Genomic DNA, 16,132 nt, shown 5'->3' on the forward strand with positions numbered 1-16,132 from the left:
CGCCTTCAGCAGTTCAACGAAGCCACATACTGGGGCACACTAGACAACGAACTGTATTGCCGCATCTTCGCCGCCCGCACAGCCCTAACATGTTCTTTGTGCGGTGCCGCTTCGCACCCAGCTTCATCCTGCTCCATTCCCGCCCACGCCGGGCCTCATTCCACCCGAGCGAGACCTTCAGCTTTCTCCCGGTTGTCGTCAGCAGCGCCGCCAGCACCCTTACTTCCAAAGCACACATCATCCACCCCATCCGTCAGCATTCCCATAACCAAGGGCATCGATGCTAAAGGCAGGCCCATTATGCATCAAGGAGGCCGCTCCATTTGCAACAACTTTAACGACACCGGCTGCAATATGTCCCAGTGCCGCTTCCTCCACGTCTGCTCCTAGTGCGGCGGCGGACACCCCCCCCCCTTCCTGCCCGCACAACCCAACTTCGCAGAAACTAGGTGAGCATCTCTCTACACCTATCAACATTCCCGCTTTAGGGGTGGCACTTCGCAACCACCCTAATCCGTGCTTCGTTAAGTTCCTCGTCAAAGGGTTCAGTGAAGGTTTCCACCCCGGCATTATCTCACTTCCGTCCTCATCTTTCGAACGCAAAAAGCCGGAGTCAGTCGATCGCTTGCCCGCCAAGGAAGTTAAAGAAGGCTTCATGATCGGCCCATTCACTCATCCCCCCTTCCCGAACTTTCGAATCAGCCCCCTCGGCATTGCAACCAGGAAATACTCAGGAAAGAAATGTATCATCGTCGATCTCTCAGCGCCTCATGGAAGTTCCATCCCAAGCATCAATAGCCTGATTCCAAGCGAAGACTTCTCCCTTCACTACACCACCATCAACCACGCCATCGCCCTCATTAAACTCGCCGGGAAAGGGTCGTGGCTCTCAAAAGCAGATATCACCAGCGCTTTCAAGGTTCTCCCTATTCACCCAGACTTCTGGCAATACTTCGGCGTCCGCTGGCGAGGTGCATACTACTTCGCAGTCAGGCTCACCTTCGGCTGCAAGAGCAGCCCCAAACTTTTCGATACCTTATCAGAGGCCCTCTGCTGGATCCTCTCCAACAACCACGGCATTCCGTTTTCTCCGAACTCGGGGTTCCATTGTCCGCCGAGAAAACGGAGGGCCCCTCCACTTCCCTTGAATTCCTCGGAATCACTCTCGACACAGATCTCTTTCAGGCTTCTCTTCCAACCGAAAAGCTCAACCGAATCAGTCTTCTCATTTCCAATTTCCTCTTAGCCCCAGGCTGCACCAAACGCCAACTCCTCTCCCTCCCGGGCCACCTCAATTTTGCCATGCGCATTATTCCCCAAGGGCGGGCCTTCATCTCCCACTTGCTATCCATCGCTTCCGCTGTTCCATCTCTCTTGTCTCCCATCTCCCTAGACAATTCAACCTCCTTGCCACCTGGAATGGGATCACTTTCTTTTATGATGACCAAATGGCTCACCCCCACAATATCAATCTTTACGCCGATGCTGCCCCTTCAATCGGTTTTGGGGGTTTCTACGACGGCAGATGGTTTGCAGCAGGATGGCCCTCAGAGCTTGCAAACGAACACTACACGGCTTCTTCCGCTCTCTACGAGATCTATCCCATCACAGTGGCCGCCATTCTCTGGGGCCACGAATGGTCCCGCAAGTCCATTCTCATCTACTCAGACAACCTTGCAGTAGTCGACATAATCAATAAAGGACGCTCCAACTCCACATCCATCATGCCGTTCATGCGCCGCCTAGTCTGGCACTCAGTCATACATCAATACATCCTCCGTGCAGCACGTCCCTGGTCACTCAAACACCATCGCTGACTCTCTTTCTCGTTTCTCATTCCAGAAATTCAGAAGCTTGGCCCCACATGCGGATCCCTCTCCAACACCGCTTCCTCCTTATTCTGCATTGACTTTCAACGTATAAACCCAGCCCTAAGACATCTGATCATCGAATCCCAGAATGCCATCATCAACAGCTTATCACCCACTACCTTATCAGCGTACTGGACCGCCTGGAGAAGTTTCCGTCAATTTCACATTAGACACAACATAACCTTCCCATCGTTTGACCTCATCACCTTGTCTAGCTACATCACCTACGCCCATTCTGTAATGGCTATTAAGACAGACCATCAAAGTCTATCTCAGCGGTATCAATTTTTTCTCCAAGCTCTTAACCGGCAGTCCAAGCCCAGCCTCTAATCATCCTCAGGTTACCGCTCCCCTTAAAAGGACTTCTTCGTCAAGAACCAGCCCAGAATCCATGCCGCCTTCCCCTTACTGCTAATTTATTAACAACATGTATCCACACCATCCGCTCCGGATACAGCACCCCCATGTCGCTCGAACCCTTGAAGCCATGTTCTTACTTGCCTTTTGTGGCTTCTTTAGATGCTCCGAATTCACTGCGCCCACCACCCACTTCAACCCACGCCGCTACGCATGCATCTCTGACCTGTCTTTTTACTCTGACGACATCATAGTCTTCTACCTGAAGCAAACCAAGACCAATCAATCAGGTTCACCAACACCAGTCTTCTACTTCAAAGACCAATCACCTCTGAATACTTTCGAGACCCTGGCCAACTACTTGTCATTCCGGAAATCACAGAGCACGTCTTCGACAGATCCTCTTTTCGTGTCCGAGTCAGGACACGTCGTCACCAGATTCTGGTTTCACCATCACTTCCGTCAGATACTCTCCTTATCTGGCATCTCTCCCACGCACTACTCCGGTCACTCCTTTAGGATCGGAGCCGCCACTTCAGCCTCCCGCAACGGCATCCCAGAGCACCTCATGGGCCGTTGGTCCTCCCTAACCTACCACCGCTACATTCGCTCCGATCTTAGCGACCTCAGATCAGCTCAGTCCCATCTCCTTAAGTAATCGGTTTTGGGGGCCCGTCGTTGCCAGGGCGCTGCGGCGGATTCCCTACCAGCTTCCCCACAACGCATCGACCGAACCTCGGATCATCATTGCCATCATCTCTCAATAAATCAATCTCGTTGATGGCGTGGTCCTTGCTAGTGAATTGGAGCTTAACCAGCGAATTTCAGGAGCAGGACCACGCCTCTTCCGGCACCACGCCTCTCCGGCATACCTTCAAATACTAACCTAAACCTCAGTTCATCTTCGCTCTCGTTCTTTGCACCCCTCCCCCCCACCCCTTTCTCTCCTCCTTCTTCCCTCTCTTTCTCTACCTCATAGAGTCCTAGGGGGTCCGTCGTTGCCCGGGCGCTGCGGCGGATTCCCTACCAGCTTCCCCACAACTCATAGACCGAACCTCGGATCATCATTGCCATCATCATCGTCGTCATCTCTCAATAAATCAATTAAACATATCTCGTTGATGGCGTGGTCCTTGCTAGTGAAACACCGGTCAAACACAGCAACTTACAGCCCACCTCAACACAACAGAAACCACCGGAAGCATACAATTTACCCATGAAGAAGAGACAGACAGTACCATCGCATTCCTGGACATAAAAATACACCACACTCACAACGGAGACATCAAAATAAAGATCCAAAGGAAACCCATCCACACCGATCAATATTTATTATGGACATCAGAACACCCCACAGCTCACAAGATGTCAGTCATCAGAACTCTACACGAACGCGCGACAATAATCACAGACCCGGTGGACAGAGCAATGGAGGAGAAACACATCAAACAAGCATTGAAAGCATGTCAATACCCACAATGGGCCATCAACAAAGGAGCAGAACAAGTGAGGAGGAAAGAAACGGAACCAAAAAAGAGGAAAAAACCCACTAACAAGACAGAGAACAGAGGAACCGTGACTCTACCGTATGTCAGAGGAATCACGGAAAAAATACAGAGAGCCATGTGGAAATACAACATTAACACACCGGTCAAGCCACACACAAAACTCAGACAACTGTTAGTGCACCCAAAGGACAAAATAGATCACAACAAAAAATGCAACGTCATATACGAGATCCCCTGTCAATTATGTAATAAAACTTACATCGGGGAAACGGGAAGAAGTTTCAACACGAGGAGGAAAGAACATCAAAAGGAATGCGAGAAGGAGACGGAAAAGATTCAAACAAGAGCAATAAAAGAGAAGGCATTACAAGAGACCCACAAGTCAGCCATAACAGACCACTGCAAAAGGGAAAACCGTATCATGAACTGGGACAAAGCCAGAGTCATCCACACCGAGGACAAAAGACACCAGCGCTGGATTATGGAGGCCATGGAAATAAGGAAACAAGGACAACAAACAATGAACAGGGATGAGGGAGCTACATGCTCTCTCACACATGGACCAGCATCTTGGAGCAGGGGGAGGACAGCGGGGGGCGTGGCCGAACAGCGGGGGACGTGGCCAACCTGTCCAACCTGGCAGGTTGGCCACGTCCTCATAGTAAAAACAGCTGATAAGGACATTTTCACTTCCCATCACGTGACACTCGGAGGAAGGCGGGAGAACCGCCGAAACTGTCAGATTGAAGGTAAGAAGTCGGAACTTTGTCTGGAAAAAAGAAACCTTAGGATATCTATCTGAAGACATAATGAACACAATACAACTAGCTGAACACTTTCTTTGCATGGTTTGAGTCCACAGCCCTGCAGCCCCCAGCTGCACCCCCCTGACCCAGTCAGCCCGAGCTACAATCCACTGACTGTGCAGCCACATGAGGTGGCACGGATGCTCACTGGGGTGAACCCCAGGAAGGCAGCTGGACCGGACGCTGTTCCTAGGAAAGTTCTCAGGGCCTGTGCAAACCAGCTCTCCCAGGTCTTCACCAACATCTTCAGCCTCCCCTGTCTCGAGTCACCCTCCCTGCCTGTCTCAAATCCACCACCATCATCCCGGTGCCCAAGAAACCCCAAGTCACTGGTCTAAACGACTACCGTCCAGTGGCCCTTACACCGGTGATCACCAAGTGTCTGGAACGGCTGGTCCTCACACATCAGAGACTGCCCCCCACCCTCTTTCGACCCCCATCAGTTTGCCTATAAAGCAAACAAATCGACTGAGGATATCATATCCCTCATCTTCCACTCTGTGGAAGATGAGGGATTCTGTGCTTAGCCATCTAGAACACAGAGACTCCTACACCATCCCCTGAGGAAGCAATATCCTTGCGAAACGTCGGGACCACTGCATCTTCAAAAAGAACCTTTAGACTTTTGGAACTTGTTAAGATTTTTTAACATTTTTAAGCCCAACCAGGGCCTTTTCATTTTTTTAAATAAATTTGACCTACTCAATAGATTTCATAGTGTGTTCTTTTTTAACTGGTGGGGGGGGCCCAATGGTCCTGAACCCCCGGGACAGAGAGGCTCCCTTTTAACTCTCCTTCTGGATATGAACTCTTCTCAATCGGACGACTGGATTCTTTCTTCTCCTGTCAAATTTTCACAAACAAAAGCCCCTTTCCTTGGAGCCTATCTTCTAGACCTGGAACCTCCCAGGATACAAGATCCCAGCAACAGATCATGCACTGCCAAACCAACCAGGACAACACAAGGAATCCAGAACTAAACCACAATACAACGTACAGCGACAAGGTAGGAGCCTTCCACCATGCACACCAGCAGGCCTGCGCACCAGAGCAGACCTGAGAGCAGCCTCAAACCACCCACTCACACGTAACCCGATTGGAAAAAGACTTACAGTTAGGTCCATAAATATTTGGACACTGACACAATTTTCAGTATTCCAGCTCTGTACAACACCACAATGGATTTGAAATGAAACAATCAAGATGTGCTTCAAGTGCAGACTTTCAGCTTTAATTTGAAGGTATTTACATCCAAATCAGGTGAACGGTGTAGGAATTACAACACATTTTATATGTACCTTCCACTTTTTAAGGGACCAAAAGTAATTGGACAACTAACATAATCATACATCAAATTGTCAATTTTTAATATTTTGTTGCAAATCCTTTGCAGTCGATGACAGCCTGAAGTCTGGAACCCATAGACATCACCAGACGCTGGGTTTCGTCCCTGGTGATGCTCTGCCAGGCCTCTGCTGCAGTTGTCTTCACTTCCTGCTTGTTCTTTGGGCATTTTCCCTTCAGTTTTGCCTTCAGCAAGTGAAATGCATGCTCAATCGGATTCAGGTCAGGTGATTGACTTGGCCATTGCAGAACATTTCACTTCTTTGCCTCTTTGGTTGCTTTCGCAGTATGCTTCGGGTCATTGTCCATCTGCATTGTGAAGCGCCGACCAATGAATTTTGAAGCATTTGGCTGAATATGAGCAGATAATATTGCCCGAAACACTTCAGAATTCATTCTGCTGCTTTTGTCAGCTGCCACATCATCAATAAATATAAGAGAAGACTTCACCAGAGGAAATACAGAGGAAATACAGATGGGTTACACAAGGTAAACCATTGGTGAGCCTCAAAAACAGGAAAGCCAGATTAAAGTGAACAGTTCCTTCCCTTCTCCATACTCTTCTCTTTCCATCATTGTGGTACAAGTTGATCTTTGTCTCATCTGTCCATAAGATGTTGTTCCAGAACTGCACAGGCTCTTTTAGATATTTCTTAGCTAACTTTAATCTGGCCTTCCTGTTTTTGAGGCTCACCAATGGTTTACCTTGTGTAACCCATCTGTATTTCCTCTGTATTTCCTCTGGTGAAGTCTTCTCTTATATTTATTGATGATGTGGCAGCTGACAAAAGCAGCAGAATGAATTCTGAAGTGTTTCGGGCAATATTATCTGCTCATATTCAGCCAAATGCTTCAAAATTCATTGGTCGGCGCTTCACAATGCAGATGGACAATGACCCGAAGCATACTGCGAAAGCAACCAAAGAGGCAAAGAAGTGAAATGTTCTGCAATGGCCAAGTCAATCACCTGACCTGAATCCGATTGAGCATGCATTTCACTTGCTGAAGGCAAAACTGAAGGGAAAATGCCCAAAGAACAAGCAGGAAGTGAAGACAACTGCAGCAGAGGCCTGGCAGAGCATCACCAGGGACGAAACCCAGCGTCTGGTGATGTCTATGGGTTCCAGACTTCAGGCTGTCATCGACTGCAAAGGATTTGCAACAAAATATTAAAAATTGACAATTTGATGTATGATTATGTTAGTTGTCCAATTACTTTTGGTCCCTTAAAAAGTGGAAGGTACATATAAAATGTGTTGTAATTCCTACACCGTTCACCTGATTTGGATGTAAATACCTTCAAATTAAAGCTGAAAGTCTGCACTTGAAGCACATCTTGATTGTTTCATTTCAAATCCATTGTGGTGTTGTACAGAGCTGGAATACTGAAAATTGTGTCAGTGTCCAAATATTTATGGACCTAACTGTATTTTGGTATGTGTGCCTGACGTCATTGAGTCACGCCGATACTTCCGTCAACACCTGTATAAGCCGTGTGACTCGAGAGGAGCACGCTGAGGAATTGTTTGCTGAAGCGTTTAAATGCCGACCCGTGTTGCTGATTAAATCTTGAAATTGGCCAAGTTTGATGGTGAGCTAGAGCCACAAAGCCTGAGGATTGTGCCAGGAAGAACCTACTGAACCTCCACTGCTCTGGTCGGGCTGGTATGAGGCTCCATTGTGCTTTTCTCACTAACTCTTGCCACACCTGCACAGCCTACACCTTCATTTTTTTTTATTTATTTTTTTTTAAAACATACTCATCCCCTAACAGACTTTTTTTTTCCCCCTTGGACATTCAAATATTGGGTCGTGGCCCTGTGTGCAAGGCAAGCCTCACTAATAGGAGTGAGAGTGAACTTTTTTCTTTATGGAAATTGGTGGGATTAGGCGCTGCAACATTAATGATTAGAACTGAGAAGAACTGTATATATTATGAATATATTGTTATGAATGGCCATTTGTATTTTGTCTTGGCTCCCGGACAAACAAATCACCCCGACCCATCATCGTCAAACTGGAACATTACAAACACAAGGAACTGATCAAAAGCAGAGGAAAGGAACTCACGGCACACACTATGGACTTAACGACCAATTCCCACGTGAAATAAACGAACGGCGCAAAGTACTGTACCCCATCTACAAACAGACAGAACAACAAACACGCTAATCCAACGAAGAGTCAGTCATTATGAATTGAGAGGAATATGCATGTTTATGAAAAACAAGATAAGAACGACCGTGAAACAGAGATGCATCTCAGTAAAAGGAGTCAATCTGTGGAATAACCTTGATACCGAAATGAAACTGTAATACACTAAAATATTTCAAAAATATGTATAAAGATAAGATCATAAATAATTATAAATCATTGGCATAGCCACATTATGTACATTTATTGAAAAATTATGGACAGAATGATGTGTGTATTATGTCTATGGAAGGATGCACGTATGTGGATGTTATGTATATGAATGCATGTATGTGTAGATGAGTGCACATGTATACAGGTATAAACAAGTGCATATATATGTATGTATGTATGCACAGTAATGTATATATAAGTGGGTTTGGTGCATGTGGATGAATGTATGCACATCCTGATGCTGTTGAGCCGAGATAGGCCAGTTTGAGCAACATTATTTCTTTTTCCTATTTATTTACTTTTTTCTTTCTTTATCTCATATGTATGTATGTGTATATATATATATATATATATATATATATATATATATATATATATATATATTTTCTCTCTCACGTAGTTATTTTGTTTCGTTTTTTTCAAATCTTGCACTGTAGTGGTTATATTATGTTAAAAGGGTAGACAAAATAAGCTTTAGCTTCAGTCTACACCTTTTGGTCCTTGCTTGAGCTACATGAAAAAAACTTTGTATCAACAACTAACTTCAACAACGTGACCAAATAAACATATCAATCAATCATCAATCTGGTTGTGGACAAACTTTACATTGAAGGACAGTTGTATAGAGACTCTAAAACCACTCCATGGCTCTTCTGATTAGTGATGGGACGAGTGACACTGGTGCATCAGCACTGTGCCGAGAGCTCAAGAGGGAAACCTCGTATCGGTGCGTGTATTGCTTTAAGAAAGAATCACGTGACCGATACAGGAACTGTATCGTTTCGATGTGCCGCGCCAAAGTGTGTTTATCAGGAAACAAACTGTATCAACATGTCGTGGGTTTGTCGGATGGAGTTTTGCTTGATCATGGATCGTTCTAGGAAGTTTTCCCCAGTGTGGAATAATTTTGATCTGGTGACGCCAAACAAGGTAAATCTTTTTCTCCTTTATATACTATTTTTTACGGTGGCGCATTGCACTCACTTTATCAGTTTATCAAGTGAATGACCTGTGATACATATGACAGTCAGTTAAAGAGCCTTACAGTTGCTTTATTCATGTTATCATGTAATTATGAGATCCTGATCTCGTAATCATGAGATAGGGTGTCTATTTTTTTTAACAAGTGTATGCAATGTTCTGGTAAGAGGTTTGAATTGTTTTCAGATAAATTAACTTTTTATGTTATTGCAGGTGAAGTGTCGGCTCTGCTCCACAGAGCTATCTCATATCAATAAGAGCACTTCATCAATGCTGAGGCATTATAGAGCTTGGCATGGCAATGAAGAATTGGCAGATACTCGTGAGAGTACCCCAGGTATGTTGAAATTCTCTCTAAAAATTGTGCTAAAAAAAAAAAACATGCATGCAAACAGACAGGCTCCAGGCCTGGTATCGAACCACCAACCCTCTTGCTGTGAGGCGACAGTGCTAACCACTACACCACCATGTCGTCTTATGTCTATTTGATATTGTTTGTAAAAATTACAGTCCTTTTATTGGAGCTTAACCAGCGAGTTTCAGGAGCAGGACCACGCCTCAACGTCAAAACTAACACTTGGTTTCCGCCCCAATCACAGCACTGAAACAGCCCTGGTTAAAATCACTAACGACCTCCTCCGTGCAGCTGACTCTGGCCTACTCACCATCCTCATCCTCCTCGACCTCAGCGCAGCTTTCGACACCATTTCTCACCCAATACTCCTGGACCGCCTGGCTGGCATTGGGATCACTGGTGTTGCACTCTCCTGGCTTTCATCTTACCTCACTGACCGTCAACAGTTTGTCCAACTACAGAACCATAAATCCGGATGCACGGGTGTCACAATGGGTGTCCCCCAGGGGTCAGTACTGGGTCCACTTCTCTTCACCATCTATCTCTTACCCCTAGGTTCAATTCTCCGTCACCATGGGGTCCATTTTCACACTTACGCCGATGACACTCAGATATATATCTCCTCCAACCCCACCGCTGCCATTCCTCCCGCTTCCCTCACCACCTGCCTACACGACATCAATACCTGGATGAGCAATAACTTCCTAAAACTCAACGGCAATAAAACTGAGGCTCTTCTCATCGGCTCCAAATCCACCCTCACCAAGTCACAACCCTCTCCCGCCCCTCCCATCATCATCGACGGCTTCCCGGTACCCTTTTCCCCCCACGTCAAGAGCCTCGGCGTCATTCTGGACAATACACTCTCATTTGCACCTCACATCCACAACATCACCCGGACTGCATTCTTCCACCTCCGCAACATCTCCAGACTTCGTCCAGCACTGTCCCAATCCAGCACCGAAATTCTGGTCCACTCATTCGTCACATCCCGTATCGATTACTGTAATGCTCTCCTCACTGGCCTCCCAACCAAACTCACCAACAAACTACAACTCATTCAGAACTCGGCCGCCCGGATCATCACCCGCATCAAGTCATCTGACCACATCACCCCCGTTCTTATCCAACTCCACTGGCTCCCAGTCCAATACCGTATCATTTATAAAAACCTCCTCCTCACCCACAAAGCCCTTCACAACCTAGCCCCCACCTACCTCTGTGACCTACTGAAAGAATACACCCCCTCCCGTACCCTCCGCTCAACCTCTGCTGGACTTCTTTTCACTCCCACCCCACACCTTAGCAGCATGGGTGCCCGAGCTTTCAGTTGTACGGCACCCAGACTCTGGAACTCCCTCCCCCCACACATAAGACAAATAGACTCCATCACCACCTTCAAAACGCAACTCAAGACTCACCTGTTTAAACTTGCCCACTCACTTTGACCGGTCACCACACACTACCTCCCACCATACTGTTCTGTTATCTGTACTGTTGCTCCTTGATTGTCTAATTGTATGTATTGTGTATGTGTGTATGTATTATAATTTCTACTGTATTATTATTGTATTTCCTTTATTGTATTGTTTTGTTTTTATTCTGTAAGGTGACCTTGGGTGACATGAAAGGCGCCGTTAAATAAAATGAATTATTATTATTAATTATTACTTGTATTTCGAAAACTTCTTACCTTTCAGACATGGATCTCGTCTCGCTGTCGCCATCAGACGACGACCTGTTTTCAGGTGATCTCCAACAAGTTTCGGAGGAGGAAAACTCCTCAGCCGCCGCCGTGCCCGAAACACCGCTCTCCCGAGCTCGACAGCAGACCAGAAAGCCGGCAAGCCGGCCAAATTCTGTCTCTTCAGCCGTCCACATTCCACCCGGTTCATCCCTTCTGAACATCCGGCATTACTGCAGCTCACCGTCTTCCAGCCTTTCCAGCCCACCTCCGCCATCGGAGGGAAGAGGACGCGGACAATCCGGATCAGCCCATAGCCGTCGTCGCAGGTCCCCAACTCCTTCTCCCACGAGGTTAACTCAAGCTCCGTGCCGTCGTCCCGACGACACAGGCTGCGCAACACGCCAGAGGTCCCAGCGTCACCACGCTCCAGCGAGAAACTTCGACAGCCGGCCTTCTGCAAACATCTCGGACTTGACCGTCGCCACCCTCCAGAAAACACTCCGGGATAAAATAATCCCTTTTCACCGCACGGATAACAAAGCTAAACTTTTCAACCATCTCATGTCAGCCTGCCATGCCAACAGCCCTACGGACACAAGTTCACTTCTGGATGACGTCACCACACCAACTCCGACGGCGCGCCGTGACGTTAACGCCTCCATTAAAGGTGGAGTCCAACTAAACTCTCTGGTTCAAAAGCAAAAAACCAATAAACGGAAGCAAGGTCAAAAAATAGCCATCGGAACAAGAAATACAGGTAAATCACCTACTTCAGCAGGAGCACACAGCCTCATCATTCCTGGACCTTCCACCTCCCATCCGGATTTCCACCCACACCAGCAGTCTCCTCTCTCCTTCCCCAAGGTCCCTGGCACCGGGATGCCAGCGCCCCCCTCAGCCCACCTCCAGCACCTAGCCCACCTCCAGCACCTACAACAGCTAACTTCAGCCGGGGTTACTGGCACCGGGATGCCCGCGCCCCCCCCCAGCACACCTCCAACAGCTAACTTCAGCCGGGGTTACTAGCACCGGGATGCTAGCACCCCCCGCCAAGCCCTTCCAGCAGCCTCAACTGCCAGCGGGTGAAGGGGCTCTCGGCACTGGATTGCCAGGATCCCCTGCCTCCCAGCTCCATCAGTTCCAGCAGGTTCCCTCGGTTGGAGCCACCGGCATCGGGATGTTGGTACCCGGCCTCCCTCCCACCGCATTTGAACCCAGTTTCCTTCCTCAACCCGTTCCGGCCCCACAGGCAACTACTCATTTCACCCTGTCCACAGCTAATCCCGCCGTCAGTCATCAAAATGCTTTTGCTTCCCGCCCTTCTTCAGTTCCGGCCAACCTGCGCAAACAAATAATAGAGGGTAACTACATTAATCTCGCACTCCTCCTCATGCCTCCACCCGAGAGGAAAGTCATCCACCCGTTCCAAAGAGCTCACACCGACCGAGTTTGCATACGCGTTCTCTCTTTACAGAGACATCATGTGCTCCACCTTTCCTTCACGTCGCCAGGAACTGGATGACTATTTATCCAGTATCCTCAATCTGGCCCTCCGCTTCGGAGGCAACGGCTTTTACCTTTACCACATCCACTTCGCTTCCGAAGCTGCAGCTCGCCTTCATCAGTTCAACGAAGCCACATACTGGGGCACACTGGACACCCAACGGTATTGGGGCTAAGAGGAAATTGGAAATGAAAAGACTGATTCGGTTGAGCTTTTCGGTCAGAAGAGAAGCCTGAAAGAGAACTGTATCGAGAGTGATTCCGAGGAATTCGAGGGAAGTGGAGGGGCCCTCCGTTTTCTCAGCGGACAGTAGGGCTGTTCGATTTTGCCTAAAAATAAAATCTCGATTTTTTTCTCTCAAAATCCGATTACGATTATTTTGTGAATTGACAAAAGGCAAAGAAATGATTTCAAATATGCTGTTTTTTATTGAACATTTGCCCCATTGGGCTTTAAGTGCAAACTTTGCTCTTATTAAACCAAAAATGAACGAATAAAGTGCAAAACTCTAAAATAAGTTTTATCTCTGGGAAAAAAAAAAAAAAATCAGCAAATCAGCACTTGCAAACATACAGTAAGTTATATTTCCAATTAAATAAAACAAGACATTTTCTAATTAAACTAAACTGGGTCTTTGCATGCTAAATAATAATGCAACCCATGAAGGACAGAGGAGTGTAATGTCAGTCATTACATTTGCTAATTCATATTTGCAAGTTTTTTGCAAGGAACACGAGCCGGTCTACCGCATCTGGCTTGAGGGATGCCCGGTGGCATGTTACAACGCCCCCTCCTACACTAAAGAGCCTCTCCGATGGGGCACTTGTCGCAGGTATTGAGAGGTATTTCCATCAATCATTAATATGGTATCAATCATTAATATGTGTGCAGACAAGGTTAAAAAAAAAAAAAAAAAAAATTTTTTTTTTTTTTTTTTGAAAAATCGATTTTACGATTTTCACATTTTAACATCGTTCTAATTACATAATCACGATTACGATTTAAAAATCGATTAATCGAACAGCCCTAGCGGACAGTGGATCTTCGCTGCCCGCACAGCCCTAACATGCTCTTGCCTTTTGTGGCTTCCTTAGATGCTCCGAATTCACTGCGCCCACCATCCACTTCAACCCACGCCACTACGCATGCATCTCCGACCTGTCTTTTTTTCTCTGACGACATCATAGTCTTCTACCTGAAGCAAACCAAGACTAATCAATCAGGTTCACCAACACCAGTCTTCTACTTCAAAGACCAATCACCACTGAATAAGGTGGTGATTGGTCACCTTATAAGATGTCTTATAAGGTGACATCTTATAAGTACCTGGGTGTTCACCTCAACAATAAACTGGACTACTAATTCCTCTGCACTCTACAAAAAAGGCCAGAGCAGACTATCTGCTCAGGAGACTGAGGGCTTTTGGTGTGCAGTAAACACTCCTGAAAACTTTTTATGACACTGTGGTGGCATCAGCCATTTTTTAATAGAGTGGTCTGCTGGTGGTGGGAGAGAGGAGGATGATGGCTAAGCTGTCATCCACGATGGAGAAGGACTCCCACCCCATGAAGGACCTTCAGAGCGCTGGAGAGCTCCTTCAGCGACAGGCTCCTTCACCCTAAATGTGTGAAAGAGCTACAGAAGGTCCTTCCTCCCTGCAGCTCATGGGCCGTTGGTCCTCCCAAACCTATCATCGCTACATTCGCTCAGATCCGCTCAGTCTCATCTCCTTAAGTAATCGGTTTTGGGGGTCCGTCGTTGCCCGGGCGCTGCGGCGGATCCCCTACCAGCTTCCCCACAACGCATCGACCGAACCTCGGATCATCATTGCCATCATCACGATCGCCATCATCTCTCAATAAATCAATTAAACGTATCTCGTTGATGGCGTGGTCCTTGCTAGTGAATTAAGCTTTTGACAAAATAGTTGGCTTGCAGTTCCTAACAAGCAAGCAGTGGATGAGGCAGTGGTCAATATGATCAAAGACTGTCAGCCACTCAGCATTGTTGAGAATGAGGGATTCAGGGAGCTCCTGAAGCTTATTGTACCCTCGTATGCTCTACCAAGCAGGAAGGTATGTTTAAGAATTTTTATTATATGTTTGTACTAACTATATTTTATTGGTGTAACGGTATTTGTATGGTTATTTTCAGACCATCAAGGACTTGGTGAGCCAGAGATATGAGGAGGAAAAGGAGAAAACCAAAAAAGGACCTCCAGAGTGCCGTTGCTGTTACTTTAACAACTGATATGTGGACGTCTATGAACATGGAGGCATATCTAGCTGTTACTGGCCACTATGTGGACAAAGAAAGCCATGAACTCCATTCATCAGTCTTGGCAGTGCAGCATTTTCCTCAGAAACACTGCAGAAAACATTGCCACGGTTAAAAGGAGCCTCATGGAGGAGTGGGGCATAGCAGGAAAGGTCAGGTGTCTTGTCACTGATGCAGCAGCAAACATGACTGCATGTGTTTGAATGCTGCAAATACGGCATACCATTTGTATAGCCCATTCCCTGAATTTAATTGTGAGAAAAATCATGTGATCAAATCCCAACAATAACTGAAATACGCAACAAAACACGACACATTGTGACATACTTTCGATCGAGCGTGACTGCTAAAGAGAAGCTCACTCAAATACAGCAACAGCTGGGAACACCGGGCCATAAATTAATAAACGAGGTGCCAACACGATGGAACAGTACCTACCAAATGTTTGAAAGAATGACTGAGCAGAAGGAGCAGTCTGGGCGTCACTGGCTTCATCAAAACCTGACATCACTTCACTGACTCCAGAAGAATGTCAGATCATTGAAGAGATGCTCAGGGTTCTTGCTCCTTTTGACCAAGCTACAAGAGAACTGTCTGAAGAAAAAAGGGTCTCTGGGTCGAAGGTCATTCCCATGATGAGAATGCTCCACATTGAGCCTCAACATCAGACCACCACAGTGACAAAAACAGCTGCTCAGCAACTGGCTGAAAACCTGAGGAAGCGGCTACCTGGCGCTATTTGCGGCATGGAATCTCTCAGTGTGATGACTCTGGCAACTCTGTTAGATCCCAGATTTAAAAAGAATGGATTTGTTAGTCAGCAAAAGGCAAGTGAAGCGGTGAAGAGACTGCAGTCAGAATGTGCAGAAGAAATGAGGAGCCAAGATCCTGACCCAAGAGAAGAAGAGCCTAGCTCTTCACATGGGTCAGAACCCAGTTCAGGTATGAAAATACATTTCTGTGGCACTTTGTGATATAACATGTGATAATAAAGTAATGATTAACTATTTTTTTAGGGCACAATCTCTGGAAAACTCTAGATATGGAGGTTGCAGAGACCCATAAGACGAGGAAC

General features: G+C 46.7%; 1 pseudogene; it reads left to right on the forward strand.

Annotated features, from left to right (window-relative positions):
• Window positions 1-655: 655 nt before the first annotated feature.
• Window positions 656-1,923, forward strand: LOC133424228 (uncharacterized; annotated as a pseudogene).
• Window positions 1,924-16,132: the final 14,209 nt, after the last annotated feature.

Source organism: Cololabis saira, chromosome 3 (assembly GCF_033807715.1).
Source record: "Cololabis saira isolate AMF1-May2022 chromosome 3, fColSai1.1, whole genome shotgun sequence".
Lineage (NCBI taxonomy): Eukaryota > Metazoa > Chordata > Actinopteri > Beloniformes > Belonidae > Cololabis > Cololabis saira.